Consider the following 9,815-nt stretch of genomic DNA (forward strand, 5'->3'; position numbering starts at 1 on the left):
CCAGCGCATAGAACACTGAACGCAGCATTGTGATGTCACAGAGCATCAGAACTGCCAGCTGTGATGATGTCATCAGTGATGTAGTCTGACTGAGGAGCAGTAGATGAGCAATGATATATAAAGGGAACATGTCATATGGTGTATGCCTCCTGAACTGCCCTCCGGTAGGTTATAAGTCAGGACACAGGCATCATCAATGTGTTACTGGAATCCTAAAGGCCCCAACAGATTGTAGAAAAAAGATCTTTACAGCTTTGTCACTGGCTATGAAAATTATCTGATTGCACCTGGGAAGTCCTGGTGACAGGAACAGTCTCTTCCCTACCGGAGAACCGCATGCTGTGACCAGTCTGATTGTTGGGCTGATCATTGACCTACGGTGCATCATCCTTCTCCTAGATGAAATTCCGTGCTTGTCGCTGAGTGGATCCTTTTTCCAATGGAATATCTTGTCAGGTGGCCGCTAGCGCTGACCCTGATCACCCAGATATTGTGGACGGCCACACATACAGTAGGACCCCTATAGTAAATATACAGTGCTGCGCAAAATGTTTAGGTGTGGAAAATATGTGCAAAGTAAGGAAGCGTTCACATACAGAAGTGTTAATAGTTTATTTTTATTATTCAACAAAATGCAAAGTGAATAAAGAAAAGAGAAATCTACATCAGATCAATATTGGGTATGTGACCGGCGTTGGCCTTCAAAACAGTAGACTTTTTCTAGGACCTCTTGTACAAAGTCAGGGACTTTCTAGGACTATAGTCAGGTGTATGAGCAACCAATTGTAGCTAAAAGGCGATAATGATTATTATTTTCACATGTAGGTTGAAACCCAGTCATTAAATGAAACAGAAACAGGGGTGCAGGAGGATTAAAAGGGGTTGTCCACTACTTTCCATGTCCCTTTCATGTGCCCTAACTTTCATAGATCAGTTCTTCACTAAATACTTTGCTTTGTCACATCCTGGTCACATGATCTCTAGCTGTGAATCTCCTGCTTCATGTGATGTCATCTCATATTTGAAAATTGATGGTTGGGGCGTGGCTTGCTGCACATGTGGGTGGGGTTTAATGCGGGTGCACGGGGCTGCATTCAGCAGAACTCACTATTTCTTTCAGTACCATACACCAGACACCTTCTTAGCCCTTTCACAAACTTTGACATATATTTACGTTAAAGGTCATGTCCTTGCCTTTGATATGTTTTTGCACGCCTAGCCTACATCTTTCCCTGCAGGTGATTATTGATTTATTCAGCCATCATGTGCCTTTAACAGCGGTTGTTAACCAGTTGAATCCTGCTGGCTATCACTGACAGAGGGATTTAACGTGCTCTGACCAGAAACACATTATTCAGCCCACCCATAGGCTCCCCCATAACGGGATTGCAGGGCGCAGATGGGTTGTCATGACAGCCATGACCAATAGTTGTCTTGCTATCAATGATGTTATTATTGGTTGTCTGTGAAGTGTTTTGCCAGGCTGAATGCACTTGAGCACTTAAGTAATCATGATCCCCTGCTGGCAGCTCCATTTGCTATTGCCGATTGATGATTTGCAAAATTTATAAAAACTTACTGTTGTTTGTAAAGCTGTTTCTGTTTTTGTGATGTTTTTTCAATTTTTGTCCTTTTTTTGTGAGCCAATTTTGAATTTAGTGTAGGGACAAAATATCGACCAATACCTCATAGATTTTGTACATCATTTTTCATCTTTTTCTTCCTCATTTTTCCATTCTTATGCAGGATGCTGCCAGGCCTTTTATTGTTGGTTGGGTGAACTGGGGCATTTGTCCTTGTGGGATGCATTTACATAGTCTTGGGCAGCCCGCCTGATCTAATAGTGCAGGTGTCATCAGTAGACTGTGAGGCAGACACTGTGCATCACATGTATCTGTGTGACTGGCACTCTTTGCAAGCTCCATCTGTGAACATTTTTAATAGTAGGCAACAACCCCCTCCATGAATTGGTAGGTTTGTGAGTGGTTGCTCCATCAGTATTTTACATCTGTGCTGCCCCCACCTTTATCATAGGGCTTTGCTGCATCCTGCTTGAGAAAGCCACTAGGTGAAACGTGAAACGTACGTTGGAGTCACAAGAGCCACGGCATACTGATTACAGTTTAATTTTTGAAGGAAGCAAGAACTGCCAAAAATAAGGGACTCACATACACCCTGTATTACACATAAACCAAACAAACCACCACCAAGCAGTCATGAAGTCCAAGAGGTTTAAGAAAATATCAATAAATTCTTTATTAGATATATCACGACAAAAGGTAAAAGCAGGGGACAAAATGTGGAAAACAGACATCAACACTCTTGTAAAGGCCGGGGAACCATAATGATAGGGGTATTAGTATACATTCACAAAATAAGCCTGCACTGCCATTGTACAGGGAAAAATGAGACCTCTAGAATAATGGTGCGGCATTGAAGTCACAGGTATAATTAAGATTAAAGCCCATACACAATAAATGTAATATACACATTATACCGATTTATAGAACTACCTTGTAGAGAGCAGCAGCAAAATCAAACCTGGTCCACTAGCCTTCGTCATCGGGACCACTCCCCCACCATATGCAGATTGGTCCGCACCCGCCCTATAGGATGACACTCGGCGTATAAGAAGACTGATTGCCGTATGTGAAGTCAGGAAGGAATTTTTTTTCCCCAAAGTGGAGCTTATGTGTAGTGCAGCCTTGGAGCAAGCAGAGTCCACCACCTGCGTGCAGCTGTCCAGAAACAGAGTCCAGCATATGAGTCCAGCTTTCCAGTAAAAGAGTCCAGCATTTTGAGTATAGCTTTCCAGCAACCGAGTCCAGCATCATGAGTGCAGCTCTACACCATAGCTGCCACTCCACCAAGCCATGCAAGAACTCCTTGCTGACACCATAGCTGCAACTCCACCAAACCATGCCAGCCCTCCTCGCAGACACCATAGCTGCCACTCCAGGACTCTCACTGAGCTGCCCGGGACTCTCGTTCATCTCCATCCTTCACCCAGGCTTGCTTGTAACTGAGCACTTATCACCAACAGTGATTACCACACCTGACACTCTTTTATAGAGCAATCACACCTGTTTTATAATTACGTGCACAAAACTAAAGAAACAGAGTACAATGATGCTCACCACCACCGGGGGGCAAATTTAGAACAAAAGACACCACAGTGCAATAATCCTAATGGCTGCCAGGGGGAAACTAGAACTGAAGCACACAGCCAAAGGAAAAAAAGGTTACTTGTGCTTTATCTCTGTCATATCCAACCTGGATCATGACACCTCCCACCTATCATCTAACTTGCTCTTTGACAATCTACAATCTGGTTTCCGCCCCCATCACGCCACTGAGACAGCCCTGACCAAAATTACTACGACCTACTTACAGCCAAATCAAATGGACAATACTCTATACTCCTCCTTCTAGACCTGTCCTCTGCATTTGACACAGTTGACCACTGCCTCCTACTATAGATCCTCTCCTTCGGTATCAAAGACCTTGCCCTATCCTGGATCTCCTCATACCTTTCCAACCGCACATTCAACATCTCCCACTCCCACACTACCTCCTCATCCCACCCTCTCTCTGTTGGAGTCCCCCAAGGCTCTGTTTTAGGACCCCTACTCTTCTCAATCTATACACTTGGTCTGGGGCAACTCATAAAGTCCCACGGATTCCTGTACCACCTTTATGCTGATGACACTCAGATCTACCTTTCTGGCCCAGATGTCACCTCTCTGCTGTCCAGAATCCCAGAGTGTCTATCAGCCATATTCTCCTTCTTCTCCTCTCGCTTCCTCAAGCTCAATGTGGACAAATCTGAACTCATCATCTTTCCTCCATCTCACAGATCTTCCTTACCCGACCTAGCTATAACAATTAATGACATCACACTTTCCCCAGTACCGGAAGTCCGCTGCCTCGGAGTAACCTTTGTCTCTGCCCTGTTCTTCAAACCGCACATCCAAGCTCTTTCTACCTCCTGTCGCCTCCTGCTCAAAAATATTTCCAGAATCCGTCCTTTCCTCAACCCTCAATCTACTAAAATACTTGTGCATGCCCTCATCATCTCCCACCTCGACTACTGCAACATCCTTTTCTGTGGTCTCCCTACTAACACCCTCGCACCTCTCCAGTCCATCCTTAAGTCTGCGGCCCGACTAATTCATCCCTCTCCTCGCTACTCCTCCGCTTCTCCCCTCGGCAAATCTCTTCACTGGCTCCCATTCCCTCAGTGTATCTAGTTCAAATTACTAATACTGACCTACAAGGCCATCTATAACCTGTCTCCCCCATATGTCTCTGAACTAATCTCCCGATACCTTCCCTCACGTAATCTCCGGTCCTCCCAAGATCTCCTTCTCGCCTTCACACTTATTTGCTCCTCACCCAACCACCTCCAAGACTTCTCCCGAATTGCCCCTATCCTCAGGAATTCTTTGCCCCAACAAGTCGGACTATTAACCATATTTGGATCCTTCAGACGGAACCTGAAAACCCACCTCTTCAGAAAAGCCTACAGCCTGCAATGAGCCCTGCTACCTCCTTCTCTCTCACCAAAACGAGAGATATCACCTCAACCAACACTGGAACTGCTGCAACCCACCAACTTACTGTCTCCTTCCCCACCATCCTGTAGCATGTAAACCCGAAAGGGCAGGGTCCTCTCTCGCCTCTATATCAGTCTGTCATTGTTAGTTTGTTTACTGTAAGTGATATCTGTAATTTGTATGTAACCCCTTCTCATGTACAGCACCATGGAATCAATGGTGCTATATATATAAATAAATAAATAATAATAATAATTTTGCAACTGAGTAATAATTTACCTTGTGTACTCCTTTACAGTCACAATAACCGAAGTGCCCCTATAGGAATAATTCATCTGAAGTGCTCAAATAACTTTTAATAATGCTATCGGCGACCTGAGTTCCTCCACATACAGTTCCTCCGTGTAATGTAAAAATGGCCCGAGTCCCCACGTGTTCAGTTCCTCGACACACATTATGATGTCCCCACATTTCCCTATACAGAATACAGTTGCTCCCACAGCCCTATACACAGAAGGATGGAGCCTACAGCTCCCCTATACAAAACATCACTACAACGTGCCCTCTGCACTGACCAGAGGACCATTATCTGGGGCTCACTCTGTATGGAGCAATATATTGGGTCCAGTCTGTATGGAGCATAATGTGAGGCTCATTCTATATGGAGTATTATATGGGTTATTGGGGAAGGGCCGGCTCCAGGTTTATGTAGGCCCAGGGTGAAAGAATCTCAGTGGGCCCCTTTAACACATACTATGAGTCATGATGAAATATAGTGATAGTACAATGCCAAAGACTTCACTTAGTTCTTACATACTGAGTGATATCTATTGTAAATTCTACAATAGCTCAGAAACTGGTGAATCTTTGCAGCGCACAGTGCATGCCTTGGGGGGGATTCAAAAGTCTGCAGTCAGATGACTGCAGACTTTTCATTTTAGACAGTATAGTCCTTCATACAGTATTATGAGCACCACATATTCCTGCATACAGTATAATGGACCCCATATAATGCTCCATTCAGTATAATGGACCCCATATAATGCTCCATTCAGTATAATGGACCCCATATCTTGCTCCATACAGAATAATGGGCCCAATGTAACGCTCCATGCAGAATAATGGACCCCTTATAATGCTCCATACAGAACATAGGACCCTATATATTGCTCCATGCAGAACAATGGGCCTCATATAATGCTCCATACAGAACATAGGACCCTATATATTGCTCCATACAGAATAATGGGCCTCATATAATGCTCCAAACAGAATTTGCCCCATATTATGCTCTGCTCCCTGAATCACAGGCCCCACAGCGTGCTGGTGTCCTGACAGTGAGTGGGGTCCCCTGCTTGCTCAGGGCCCCATCACTTGCCTGGATGCACCGGGTGGTGACGAGTAAAGTTAATTTTCTCCTGGGTGCTGCACTTTCAGTACTATGGCTTGGCAGCTTCATAACTCTATTAACCCACATATTACCAATTATTTGGGCTGGTCTTTAGGAGGTGATATTATTCTCTGACCTTTGCCTCCCTGATATGGCTGTTCAGCTATGCAAATATCTTCTGCAGTTGGGGAACGTCTGCCACTATATTGTATATCTTGGGTTAGAAAAAAAGCTTTGTTGCTGCGTGTCTTGTATATAACAGTTCTGTTATCAAATTGCCAATATATGGAGGTTGAATTGTAGTGAGGGTTGGGAGAGTCTCAGTCTTGGCTATTCTTAAGGGCCTGCGATATCACTATAACGTCACTGATTTTGTGACGTTATACCGATATTGCTAGCGATATCACTATGTCTGATACTTACCTCCGACCAGCTCCCCCGCTGATTATCGCTGATCGCGCGAGAATGGCCTGGGCCGTTTCTCGTCATCAGCTTTCTGCTGGGCTTCCTGTGGTGCCGACGAGCGACGCGTGGACGCGGGCGGGAGGATGTCAGGATCGCCTCGTCTGACAGGTAAGTAGCGACCACCGACCGCTGCTATGTCGCTGGTGAGATCTGCCTGTGTGGCAGCTCAGAAACGACCACTTAGCGATGCACCAGCGATCCTGACCACGTCATATCGCTGGTCGGGATCGCTGGTGCATCGCTAAGTGTGACAGTACCTTTAGGGTTGTGAAACAATTGAGGGCTGTTTTACCAGAGTCCACCACAGCTGCACTCCGAGCAGTAGTGATAAGAACACTGGACACTTATCAGTCAAGGTCACATCTTGTCTAGTAGACATCCTAGTATATTGGAGCTGTGCTAGTAACGGAGCTATAAACGAGGCTGATGCAGACCGAAGTATTGGTCCTGAAATGTTTAGGGTAAGACCTCTGATGACCGGTAATGTGTGGTGCACCAGGTTCTGAAACTGAGGAGTTCAAATAAGAAATTACTATTGTAGATGATAAGTTTTCTGTTTGTCACCTATTATCTGGAGCTGTGACCTCTAATCATCATGAGATGGGTGGGAACGCAATAAATCAGGTAATTTAATACTTTATTCAGCTCAGAATTTATTTTTATTATATTTTTGAATTATTGTTATGTCTCACAATCTAATTATTGATATTGTTGTGGCTCACAATCTAAACTCCCTATACGTATGTTTTTATAGTGTGGGAGGAAACCGGAGCACCCGGAGGAAACCCACGCAAACACGGGGAGGACATACAAACTCCTTGCAGATATTGTCCTTGGGATTGGAGCCCAGGACCCCAGTGCTGCAAGGCTGCAGTGCTAACCACTGAGCCGCCGTGCTGCCCCAAACTAAATTCAGACAAGTTGTTTCTATTACAGCAGATTCATCCATCGCTTCTTCAGCCTTGTACTGTGTAGCGTGGAGAGCTGTCCACCTTGTCTCTTCACCCTGAGTTGCTCTTGTTGGTGTGACATCCATACGTGGTGGTTAGTTGATGTAATCGGCCTCCACACCACGGGCAATACCATTTATTCTCGGCTACTTTTATTCTTGCCCGAATCTACAAAGATAGAAGGAATATTGGTTAACAGATTGCCATAAATGTTGGTTACTACCATGGATTGTATGAAAAAGAACAAATTGTGACCAATATATGAAGAACTGTCTGGAGACAACAAAATATAATATGTAGCATGCTTAACCCTACAGCTTCCAGATGTCAGTCTACTCTGATAGTACTAAAATATAAAAGCATAATACCAACAGAACCGCACTGGTGTCATTCCACACTGATTGTGTTTCATGAGGCATTGAGTCATGAGATTTACTTACTTGTTATCGCATAAATTCTATCGATAATACGGATAGGATAATTGTGATATTGCTTCACCTCTGGCAGCTCAGGATGGATATCAGTGACGCTTTTTGCATAAGCCTTCCATAATGGACCATGGCCGTCCTTCCACGCATTGATTATCCAGCAGGCAGCATGGCACATCTCGTGTGCAAGTGTGGATCGTAATCGCTCTGAAAATGAAATAATTTATACAGGCATGAGATAACCTGAGTACAACCTGTTTGAAAATTTTTGCTTTACATATCAGGACATAATAAAAAATATGTGGTCATTAGAAGTTCTTGAAATAAGGGAAATACAGATGTGATGGGAGCAATTAGAGTCACCATTTAGCACACTGGAAGAGGTGGCTGTAAAAACGCCCCGAAACTGACTGAGAGCCACACTGAACTATGCACTGTCGAGCTGGCTGTCAGTCAGTGGCGGGGAGTGCTTACAGTCATCACTCTCCGTGACCAGTGACTGTAATTGCTTGGGCCACAACTGCATCACTGAAAGCCGGCAGCTCCTGGATTACGTTTATTTTTTCCCGTGTGCTGCACTTTCAGTACTATGGCTGGTCACCTTCATAACACTACTAACCTGCACCTTAACCCTATACCTGCAGGCTAATAGCATTATTGGACCAGACAGGCTCCCTTTAGGTCCATATTATTAACAGAACATGGCTGCTACTGCCCTGTTAATTCCTACAGAAGCAGCAAAGGTGTACTTAATTTTTCACACATTGCTTTTCCATGTTGGCCTATATTTTTTTCAAATAGGTAATGACGCAATGATATTTATCATGAGTTGTAATTTCCTGAGGTTGTATTTAGGTAATGTATTAAGACATTCTAAGGACCAAATGCTTTTTTTTATTTTGTCCTGATATGTAAATCCATAGAATTCAAAGAGGGTGTACTTATTTCTTGATTGAATATACAATGAATATATAAGATGTATTACAATCCAGGGAGCAGCTTGTTCCCATGTATACAAGTTATCTTATAAAGCTGCTAGAAGTGATGTGAAACCTACCGGCAGAATTTAAGACTTGATCGGAAAGTTCTATCTCGGCGTAACGTTGGTCATTTTTCATTTTGTAACAGGTTTTACCGGATTTTGGGACCAACGTCTTAGTCCACACAATTTTCATTTTATCAGGAAGCTAAAAAGAGGAATTAAACTCCATTAATCTGTAAACTCTGAGATCCCAATCTAACAAAGTACCCAACGCTCATATGTAATTTACGTTTCTGGTCTCCTTCTAGGGGGCATGGGGTATTTTGAGAAATCCAAATTGTGAGAGCAACAACAAAAATAAACTTATTATAAAATGTCCAAATGTCAACTAAATGGTTTCATTAATAAATTTAAAAATCTTTTGAATGTCAAGCAAAAGTTTTAGAATCTCTGTGTCTATGGCGCTTGTGTAAGGTTTCCTCTCAATCAATAGATAAGATTACGAATTACATGGGATTTTCAATAACCAAATTACCCAACAGTGACCAACGTGTTATGGTGCCCTCCAGAAAGCTAAAGCTGCTTTTCTTCAAAATAATTGTGTGAGGAGGGAGAGGATGGATTTGTGATGTATAACCCAGATACTGATGATACGATACCTGATTATTGAACACGGTTTCATTATACAGCCGATACAGACGTGTCACCAGCTCCTCTTTATTCTCCTGGAAGTTTGTCACGTAGATAGAACTGGGTGATATGACGTCTTTCAGGAAACATCCAGGGATTTCGCACATTGGCATACTGGGAAAAATTAGGAATCATCTGTAAATTCACCGGAAACATTTTTTTACCTAGTTCATGGTTTTATATAGAGATATTTATGTACAACACAACTCACCTCTCCCCTGTGTCTGGTCTCTCCCCACTATCAGATGGTACATTATCTGCACAGAAATATGGAGAAGTGAAAAGATTTTATTTTTGAGGCTCAAAACTGATGATCTTGCTGATAAGGCATGTCAGTATTCAGGCCCATACTAC

Source organism: Dendrobates tinctorius, unplaced genomic scaffold (assembly GCF_039654945.1).
Source record: "Dendrobates tinctorius isolate UK_male_01 unplaced genomic scaffold, ASM3965494v1 ptg000147l, whole genome shotgun sequence".
In the NCBI taxonomy this organism is placed as follows: Eukaryota; Metazoa; Chordata; class Amphibia; order Anura; family Dendrobatidae; genus Dendrobates; species Dendrobates tinctorius.